Raw genomic sequence first — 11,376 nt, 5'->3', positions numbered from 1 at the left:
GGGTAGAATTGACATTTTCACAATGTTGAGTCTTCCTGTCCATGAGCAAGGTATGCTTTTCCACTTATGTAGGTCTCTTTTGGTTTCTTGCAATAGTAGCTTGTAGTTTTCTTTGTATAGATCTTTTATGTCTCTGGTTAGATTTATTCCAAAGTATTTTATCTTTTTGGGGTTATTGTAAATTGTATTGATTTCGTGATTTCCTCTTCGAAGTTCTCTTTGTTGGTGTAGAGGAATTCAACTGATTTTTGTATGTTTATCTTGTATCCTGATACTTTGCTGAAGTATTGTATTAGTTTCAGTAGTTTCCTTGTGGATTCTTTGGGGTTTTCTGTGTATAAGATCATATCATCTGCAAATAGGGATACTTTTACTTCTTCCTTACCAATTTGGATACCCTTTATTTCTTTTTCTTGCCTTAATTCCCTGGCTAGGACCTGCAAAATAATGTTGAATAAGAGTAGTGATAAAGGACATTGTCAAGTGTTTTATCTTCAGTCTTACTAATTCTGACTTCCATTGCCTCAATTCTGCTCCTATGACTTTCTATTGAGTTGTCTAATTCTGAAATTTTATTGTTAATCTTTTGGATTTATATTTGCTGTCTCTCTGTGGATTCTTGCAGCCTGTTAAATTTGTCATTTTGTTCGTATATAACCTTCTTAATTTCCTCTATTGCCTTGTCTGCGTGTTCCTTGGCTTGGTCTGTGTTTTGTCTGATCCCCTTCCTGATCTCTTGAAGAGCTCTGTATATTAATCTTTTGAATTCAACCTCCAGTAATTCAAGGATTTTTTCTTCTTCTGGGAGGTCTTGGTTTTTTGTTTTGGTTGCTTGCTGAAGCCATGATGTTCTGCCTGTTTACATGATTTGATATTGACTATTGTCTCTGAGCCATCAATAAGTTATTATATTTATTTTATGTTTGCTTACTGTGTCCTAGCTTCTTGTTTTGTTTTATTTTGATATGCCCAAATAGGCTGCTCCTGTGAGCTACCTTGATTACTGGTGTCTGAACCTCTCACATCCTGTCACCAGGTGGTTAGAGTGGCTACTAGGTATGTAAGCCCGGGGCCCATTTACTTTTCTTGTATGGATTCAGCTCAGGTGTCCAGGTCATCAGTCACCAAGTGTGTGGTGCAGGCTCTCACCTATAGTCCTAGACGGGGAGGGCTACATAGGGGTGACTGGAGCAGGCATAGGTATCAGGCTGCAGTAGGAGATTATGTGCTGAGCAAGGTAGGGGGCTAATGGCTGCCCCTGAGTGCCTGGGTGGAAGACGTGTCCCTGTTCCATAGAATGTGTGGGTGGGTGGGTTTTGCAGCCAGACTTTGGGCACCCAATCCTATTGGTTTTAAGGACTGGGAGACACCACTTATTCTCGGACCACTGTCATGGGTGGCTAGGTGGAGTGGATGGAGCCACCAGTCCTCAGGCCCCTGAAGTGGGTAGGTAAGGACCCTGCTTAATGGGTATGGCGGTGTCAAATGTCATGAATCTCCCACTCCCCTTTAGCTGTTGCAGTTGAAAATAGGCTTCAGGTATGTACCCTGTTGTACTATGCTAATGAGGGCCTATGCTGTTGAAATGGGCCCATGCAGGTCTTGGCAGGGATGATAGGCATTCAGAGTTTGTGGGCCCCATATGCCTGTACCTACTAGGCAAAGGGGCTGTGCCTGCCCTGAGTTCCCAGCTTAGGGAAGTTGGCAGATTATTTTTTCCTATTTGTTATTTGTTTGTTAATTTGTTCCTTCTCCAAAGTCGGGAGAATGGCTTGGGGTGCACGATGGGTCCTACTTCTGGCTCTGTAGACTGACCCAAACTGGAGCAGAGCGGGGAGGGGCAGGTGAATCGGAGAGAGGTACTTCCCAGAGGGGGAAGGGTTTTTTTTGATCCCGCATGATAGGTTAGATGCTTGTGCTTAACTTCCACAGATCTATCGCCACTTCCCCCTGGTTCCAGAGACTTGTGCAGACTCTCTGCAGCTTGATTTCTCCCAATGTGGAAGGTGCATCCTGAGCACTACTGCTTGCTTTAGCCCTCGTGTGCTGGACAATCCAGCCTGAAAGGTGCCAGCCAGGTCAGGTCTGGCAAATCCTTGCTGCTTCTGAACTGTATCTCTCTCCGCTTGCCGTAGTCCAACTTCTTAACTTTGTCTTTGATGTTCAGGGCTCCTAGATTGTCATATATAATTTATTCGCTTGTTTTTTTGGGTCTTTGTTGTAAGAGGGACCACAGGAAGCATCTGACTACTCCACCATCTTGGCCCCGCCTCCAGTGTCTTTTTGCTGATATTTAAAGCACTGTCTTTGACAAATATTTTTGCATGATAAAGATCATTAAATAATTTGTGTCTAAGATGGTTTAAAATGTTTCACCAAATTTAGATAATAAAAACCATGTCCATTCCTTTCTGGCATAGGAAAGAAATGATTAAAACTAAAAGCAGGAGTTCCATTAAGGCATACTTCTCAAAGTTGAGATTTTGTAGAATTAAAATATGAAATTTTAATATTAAATTCTGTATACCATTTGAACCCTCAACATTAATTTGTTCAGTTCCTGTGTTTCTTTTGTGGGAATAAATTTCAATGTTTCATGGTTTGCAACCTTTGTTATTAATAATTGCTATTCATAAAATCTTAAGAAGCTGAAAACTTTGTTATTCCATTCCTTGAATAAGTTGACTAAAGATTTACAACTAATTTTGAACAGAATGCAACCAAAAGGTTGCAATCTTGCTTATAAAATAAATTCAATACCATTGTATACCACTTAAGGGGATTTTCAAAGTAATTCATGAAAGGTTAAAACATTTAAAAAATGCAACTGATAGGCAGAAGAGGAAAAAAAAAAATCACTCCCTGCTTGTTTTTTCAATGCAATATCATCTTGAATATATACACACAAAAATTAGTTATTCTGTTTCTGTACACATACCCACTGCCGTCGAGTCATTTCTGACTCATAGCGATCCTACAGGACAGAACAGAACTGCCGCATAGGGTTTCCAAGAAGTGACTGGTGGATTCAAACTGCTGACCTTTTGGTTAGCAGCCTGAGCTCTTAACAACTGCACCACCAGGGCTCCGTCTATACACATAGACAGTTATAAATGTTGACAACTGCAGCTTATTTCAGTGCAGTCTTTAATTAGTGCACCATAAAAATTCAAGTATATTTCTGCTAGTAGGTTGTTTTTTTAACTTCAGTAAGACCGTGGTTCTTAACACCACACTGTACACTGTCAAGTTAGTATGGTTTATTATTACAAGAACAAATTATTTTAGCTTCTGTGTTAAATATTTTAATAGCATTCACAGTGCTGTCATATGTTTTGTTTTTAACAGAATGAATCTGTAAAGTTTTACTTTGATCCAATGAATTGGATGGAAAAAAAATTGAACCATTTGGGATGAACTAATCTCTGCTTGAAGCATCAATAAAACTGATAAAACATTTGAATAATTTAACTCTTTATGAAGTGTTTTTGCGAATGGAATCACTACAGGATCATTCATCTCTTCACTTTTCCTACCTTCCTAAGGTAACTTGGCTGTATTAGAGAAAATCATTTGATCTAAATGAAAAATCATCATTCACAGTATGATTTGTCAATACCCCTTCTGAAGCTGCACACATTAAATTATCCTTTAAAGTATAGTGAACCATGGAACACAGTTCTACTCGGTCACATATGGGTTCACCATGAGTCACAGTAGACTCCATGAAAACTGGTTTTTTACTTTAAATGAGCACCAGTTTTGAAGTAAATGCTAGTGCTTCGTTCACCTGTTTCATTCATTAGCTACATTTGTATCTTCTAGTTTTTATTTTCTTATGATAGATGGTAATATAAAACAACATTTTATTCAAGTTAAACGTTTATCAGCGTTCTTTAGGAATAAAAAGATCAGTAAAATTATAAATTGTTTAGTTTATTGCCAAACAAGATAAGAAAGAAAAGACCAAAATGGGTATCAGAAGAGACTCCGAAACTTATCCTTGAATGTACAGTAGGCAGAGCGAAGGGAAGAAATGATGAACTAAAAGAGCTGAACAGAAGATTTCAATGAGTAGCTTGAGAAGACAAAGTAAAGTATTATAATGAAATGTGCAAAGTGCTGGAGTTAGAAAACCAAAAGGGAAGAACATGCTCGGCATTTCTCAAGCTGAAAGAACTGCATAAAAAATCAAGCCTTGAGTTGCAATATTGAAGGAGTCTATAGGCAAAATATTGAACGACACAGGAAGCATCAAAAGAAGATGGAAGGCGTGCACAGAGTCACTACTAAAAGTCGACATTCAACCTTTTCAGAAGGTAGCATATGATCAAGAACCAATGGTACTGAAGGAAGAAATCCAAGCTGCACTGAGGGCACTAGCAAAAAACAAGGCTCCAGGAGTTAACGGAATACCAACTGAAATGTTTCAACAAATGGATGCAACACTGGAAGCGCTCACTCGTCTAAGCCAAGAAATTTGGAAGACAGCTACGTGCCCAATCAACTAGAAAACATCCATATTTATTCCCATTCCAAAGAAGGGTGATCCAACAGAACGTGGAAATTGTCAAACAATATCATTAATATCACATGTAAGTAAAATTTTGCTGAAGATAATTCAAAAACGGTAGTAGCAGTACATTGACAGGGACTGCTAGAAATTCAATTCAAGCGGGATTCAGAAGAGGACATGGTACAAGGAATGTCATTGCTGATATCAGACCGATCTTGGCTGAAAGCAAAAAATACCAGAAAGATGTTTACCTGTGTTTTATTGACTGTGCAAAGGCATTTGACTGTGTGGATCATAACAAATTATGGATAACATTGTGAAGAATGGAAATTTGAGAACACTTACTTGTACTCATGAGGAACCTGAGCATACATCAAGAGGCAGTCATTTGAACAAAACAAGTGGATAGATACTGCGTCGCTTAAAATCAGGAAAGGTGTGCATCAGGGTTGTTTCCTTTCACCATACTTATTCAATCTGTATGCTGATACTTATTCAGTCTGTATGCTGAGCAAATAATCTGAAAAGTTGAAGTGTATAAAGAACACATCATCAGGATTGAAGGAAGACTCATTAACAATCTGCAATATACAGATGACGCACACTTCCTTGCTGTAAGTGAAGAGGACTTGAAGCACTTACTGATGAAAATCAAAGACTACAGCCTTTAGTATGGATTACACCTCAACAGAAAGAAAACAAAATTCCTCACAACCGGGCCGGTAAGTAACATCATGATAAAGGGAGAAAACGTTGAAGTTGTCAAGGATTTCATTTCACTTGGAACAACAATCAGCACCCATGGAAGCAGCAGTCAAGAAATCAAACAAAGTATTGCGTTGGTCAAATCTGCTAGAAAGACCTCTTTGAAGTGTTAAAAAGCAAGGACGTCACTTTGAGGACCATGGTACACCTCACCCAAGCCATGGTATTTTTAATCACCTCATATGTATAGGAAAGCTGGACAATGAATAAGGAAGCCTGAAGAAGAATTGATGCCTTTGAATTATGGCGTTGGTGAAGAATATTGAATATACCATTGACTGCCAAAAGAACGAACAAGTCTGTGTTGGAAGAAGAGCCAGAATGCTCCTTAAAAGCAAGGATGGTGAGACTTCTTCTTGCATACTTTGCACCTGTTATCAGGAGGGACCACTCCCTGGAGAAGGACATTTTGCTTGGTAAAGTAGAGGGAGTGTCAGTGAAAAAGACGAAGACCGTCAAGGAAATGGATTGACACAGTGGCTGCAAGAATGGGCTCAAACACAGCAACAATTTTGCGGATGATGCAGAATGGGGCAGTGTTTTGTTCTGTTATGCATGGGGTTGTTATGAGTCGGAAGAGACTCAGCAGCACCTAACAACAGCAACAACAACAACATCTTACAAATGAGAAAAAAAAAAAAAGGTAAAAACTGATGTGCAAAACAATTAAGAAGCATGGATATAAGCCTGGCTAGTGAAATGCATAGGTGCTTTCTATTTTTCCTTGTTTAGATTCTATATTTTCAACAATAGCATCTCAGAAGTTCACAGAGTTATAGAGTAGAAAGGGCCTGAAGGATTATTTGCTCCAAGCAGTCCATTTTTAGGTAAGAGTGTTCTCATCTAGAGAGAGTAAATATAGCAAATATAAGACAAAGCCCAAACTAGAAAATACAAACTTCCTTTTCCCTAACTATGAGCTCTTTCAAATTTGAAACTGGCTTCTTGAATCAATCTGAGAGTGAGGAATGTCTTCAGGGAATGATACTTTTTTTCCTGACTGTATGAAACTCAGCCCTGCTACAGGTGCAACGGGAGATCAGTCTGGGAAGTTTGATCTTTAGCATGCAGGTAGGGGCAATTCATCTAGGAACAGGACAGTGAACTCTTTAATAATGTTATTCTGCACTAATGTGGTGCTTCACAGATTGTTATCGATAATTCCAGGAGGAAAATATAATCAGTGTGCTTAATTTCCTCAGTTTCCCTATTCTGATTCTCAAATCCTGGCTTGAATGCCCCTCTTCTGATCTACCTCCTTGCCAAGCACTCACTCATAAAAGAACCTATCACAGTGTATTGTACTTTACCAATTCCTTTTCATCTCTGTAGGGTCAACCGTGAGCTCCTTGAGCATCCCCTAGATCTGTTCCCCTTGTCCCAGACTCCACTGATCATCTGCAAACTAATATTATACATCAGACATATGTTAACTATTTCTTAAATGAATGAATAAACAAAATGATAAATGTGTGTTAGGGGACATGGGAGACTGAAGGAACACAGGCAGCAAGCATCAGTTTCACTCAGCATAAATCATGAGTGCAAGAAAAGTGAATCCCCTCAGGTTCTATTGCTGATCTGTTTCTTCCGATAATGTCAAGAACTTAAAATTGTCAGTTTAAGGATAACTCCATTTCTTCTGGCTTAAAACAGTCTCCTTTGTTTATATGTTCAGACTTTTAGGTTTTGTCTCTCTTCCTCTCCTCCTTTTCCTTCCTCCGAGTGGCAGGTCCATATGAGAAGAAAACCTTTGTGATACCATCGCAGGGATGATCAACTGGACACCCTCACTTGTTCTCTCCGTGTAGCCTGGGTTTCTCACTGCGTCATAGATGGTTTCTAAGAGAGAGAATCCAGGAAATCTGCATTCTAAAAAGCTGCAAGCTTCCTCTGACCCAGCCTGGGAAATCACACAGCATCACTTTTGGTTACAGGGAGAAGGAATTAGATGCTACCTCTTTGTGGAGGCATGGCAGCACCCACATTGCAGAAGAGCATGTGAGATGTAGAATGGAAGATATTGTGGTGGCCCTCTTTGGAAACTATAATCTCTATAGCGATCTTGTCTTTACCCCTCCCTCTGTAGAATAGAACTCTCAAATATTCCCCAGTAATGTTACAGGCCACCGAGAAAATGGTGTGATTCAGGATTAATTCTTATCATAGCTACTCACTATCTTTATCACAAAACTGCTTGGAATGGATAGTCTGTATCCCAAAGCACCATTTTTCTAGCACTACAGTACTCACGGAGCCTGGTGGCACCGTGGTTAAAGCGCTTGGCTGCTAACCAAAATTCGGCAGTTTGAATTCACCAGCCACCCTGTGGGAGAAGGATGTGGCATTCTGCTTTCGTAAAGATTTACAGCCTTGGAAACCCTATGGGGCAGTTCTACTCTGTTCTGTAGGGTCACTATGAGTCAGAATCTACTTAACAGCAGTCTGTTTGGTTTTGGATAGTACTCATATTTTAAAAATGTTGAAGTATGTGGGAGATTTGTTTATTTCTAGTCTAGGTGTGCTGTGCTACCCATGATGCATCTGAAACTTCACCCAGATAGTTCATAAGCTAACACACTTCTGGCAATGTCCTACATATGCCAGAGTTGGTTTCTAGTGGTGAGTTTTCACTTAGGTCCAACCAAAAAACACCAAACCCGTTGCTGTCGAGTCAATTCCGACTCACAGTTTTAATTGTAGGTGCTGAAGTTTTCTCTTTTTGCAGCATCTTAACTACTCCAGATTTGTTTTGAGATGTTAATATGTATTGTGAGCTATTGGAAAGGGGTGATTATTTCATTGGATCAGTTTAGATGGTAAACTCTGGTGGCATAGCGGTTAAGAGCTATGGCTGCTAACCAAAAGGTTGCCAGTTCAAATCCACCACCCACTCCTTGGAAACCCTCTGGGGCAGTTCTTCTCTGTCCTACAGGGTCACTAAGGGTCACTATGAGTCAGAATCAACTCGACAGCATTGAGTTTGGTTTTGGTTTGATTCAGTCTTAGAAACACATGGGTGTCACTTCTGCTGGGTGTCACTTGCAGGTAGCTATAGAGAGAACAGTAACATGCTGTAAAGCTAATACAGCATGTGTTCACTCAAATTATAGGCTGCTCATCATCAACCATGGAACCATCTTATCATAGTGACATCAACATCTGGGAGTCTCTAAATCCTGACGCTCTCCCTTTATGTGGTTCCTCCCAGACCCCCTGGTCTATTCCCTTTGTCTAGGCCTCCAAATTCATGCTGTTTCATATTCCTTCTCCTCCCTCCTCCCAGCCTGGCTGATCCTCATCTAGTCTCCCTAGGATATAATTCTTTCTTTATTTTCTTTTCTATCTATTGTTAAGGCATCTACTCTATATCATACTTCCTGAAGGACCTGCCTTTTTGATTTTCAATAGACTTTTCTTTTCTCAGAACAACCTGTCTTGTACAAATCAAATCTTTTGGCCTTTAAAGCCATTGTTTCTGATATGGCCTTTGAGAGCCTATATTACAACTCAAAAACATAATATACTGTATTGCCCTTTGCATTTCCGACACAGTAGTCTGATTCTCCTTGACATCTATCCAGTGTCTGGTACATAAATAAACCCTTAAAAAATGTTAGCTCTTATAAATTATTATCATTACTACTATTATTGCTGATAAAGGATATGACAAGTATTTAAGAGTAAAGGCAAAGCATAATTTATTGGTTTGAAATGCAGCAATCATTTAAACAGAAAAAGACTGAGAGAGATTACTTTGTCAGCAATGCACTACGTGGACTGGAGGAAATGGAGGATGGAGACAATCCCTTCACAAGGTGCCTGACACATAAGAGATGCTCAGTAAGTGTGGAATTAAATAATGAATTTGCGCTAATGGGGTAGAAGATAGGAGGTGCAATAATGGGAGTGGAATATAGGCTCGTGGGTGATGTAAACAGTTAAACACTTGCCTACTAACCAAAAGATTGGCAGTTTGAATCCACGCAGAAACAGCTTGAAAGAAAAACCTGGTGGTCTCCTTCTGAAAGATCACAGCCACTGAAAACCCTGTGGAGCGCAGTTCTACTCTGAAACACATGGGGTCGCCAAGATTTTTTTTTTTTTCCGGCAGGGGGGTGATATAGACATGGGAATTGTATAATTACATAATTATTTCACACGCGTATGGGAGATACAAACCAAAAAACCAAACCCGTTGCCATCAATTCCGACCCATAACGACCCTACAGAACAGAGTAGAACTGCCCCATAGGGTTTCCAAGGAATAGCCAGTGGATTCGAACTGCCAGTCTGTTGGTTAGCAGCTAACCTCTTAACCACTGCCCCACCAGGGCTCCATGGGAGATAAAGCAAGTCTCAGTTACAGACTCACACACACAAACCACTATACACAGACACACAAGAAAAACAGCTTTTTACAAGCACATTAGTTCTTCATGCCATAAAATATAAATAAAAATGAAAGGGAGAGAGGACGTAAGGAAAGAAATAAGATAGGAAAAAAAACCAGAGACAGGAGGAAGGAAAGGAGAGAAGAAAAAGCTAAGCAGACAGAGACAGTAATGAGATTAAATGGTTTGCTTAGGCAAGTCTCACCAAAAAAAAAAAAAATTCTAAATTGTGTTATATCTGTTCACAAGAGCATCTCCACTACTAGACTACTCTTGCTTCTTAGAGGCAAGTGGTAACTATGTTAGATTGATCTATGTAACTTCAGAATGTATTGTAGAGAATATGTACTTAATAAATTGAATGAATAATGAATTGAATGAAATAATGAATAATAACGGATAAATGAATGAACAATTGATGAACAAAGGAAGCAGCAGATTAGAAACTATAAGGAATGGAGTTGCTGAAAAGATACTGTTACCAAGCAGGGCTGGCCATGTGGGTAGGAGGGCCAGAGGCCTTTCAGGGGTGATCTGAATGCCCTCTGCAAAGTTCTCCAGCTCAAAAAAATAACTACTCCACTGCCTATCAAAAAGCCTGAAGTTTTCTATTAGAATTCATTGCTTTGGCCTCAGGGATTTTCTGCCTTAAAGGGTTTGGTTGTTAAATTACAGATATCTCTGGGACATATAAAATGTGAAGCTATTATCAGCTAGAACCCTAGGGGGGATTAGCTGATGGCTGGTTGTTGGGAAGGGGTGTACCTAGGAAAAAAAAGAGGAAAAGGAAAGATTAACTGAAAGTTTAATATGTCAGGTGTTTTACATACACTGTCCCCCTTTAATCCGCAAAAAACACTGCATTGTAGCTATTACTGTATCAATTTTTACAGAGAGAAATCACTTGCCTGAAATAACCCAGCCAGTTAGGAGCAGAGCTGGAATTTGAACGGGGTTTTGTTAGGCTCCTTCCAATCATTAGGCCGTGCCACTGCCAAGGGCCAGGAGGAAATTTCAGATCCTGAAAAGCAATAATTTGCATCCAGTGCTGTACATAGTGTGGCATTTGCCAGCTTCTGTCCGTTTCAGTTGGCACAAACAGTGCTCTGCTAGGATCCGAAAGTTAGGCCGTTTGAAGCCCACATAGAGGCATCTGGGAAGAAAGGCCTGGTGATCTGCTTCCGAACGTTCACACAGCCTTGAAAACCCAATGGAACAGTTGTACTCTGCACACAGAAGATCCCTGTGAGCAGGAATTGACTTCCTGGTGATTAGTAACAACATATTGTGTCATTTCCTGGCTGCTTTTTCTGAAAGAGAGCTATCTCATTTGACTTATTCCTGAAATAAATATGTATATAATCAAATGGATCTGTTTCAATGGAAGGCAGAGAAAGGAGGAGACAAGGTCTAAGAAGGGTCAGAGTTTGTTTTTGGAAAGAAGGTGATTTTATTTTGCTGGAGGCAAAGAGTTCCAGCATTTGCATTCTCTCTAGGCAAAGAGCTCCAGGGGGATTAGTGCCTCGGAAAAGCTTGGCTGTGATTACTGTATGAATAAAATGTTGAGCAAGGCCTTCCTGGCCATATTTTCAAGCAAAGCAACTCAATATATTGCCATTTCGGATATGAGAATGCTTCAAATGAGATTACCTCTGCATTGAATCCAGGTTGCAGTTGGAGGTGATTTATCCTCTCCAATGG

Source organism: Trichechus manatus, unplaced genomic scaffold (assembly GCF_000243295.1).
Source record: "Trichechus manatus latirostris isolate Lorelei unplaced genomic scaffold, TriManLat1.0 scaffold00006, whole genome shotgun sequence".
Taxonomy (NCBI): domain Eukaryota; kingdom Metazoa; phylum Chordata; class Mammalia; order Sirenia; family Trichechidae; genus Trichechus; species Trichechus manatus.
This window is presented reverse-complemented; position numbering follows the sequence as displayed.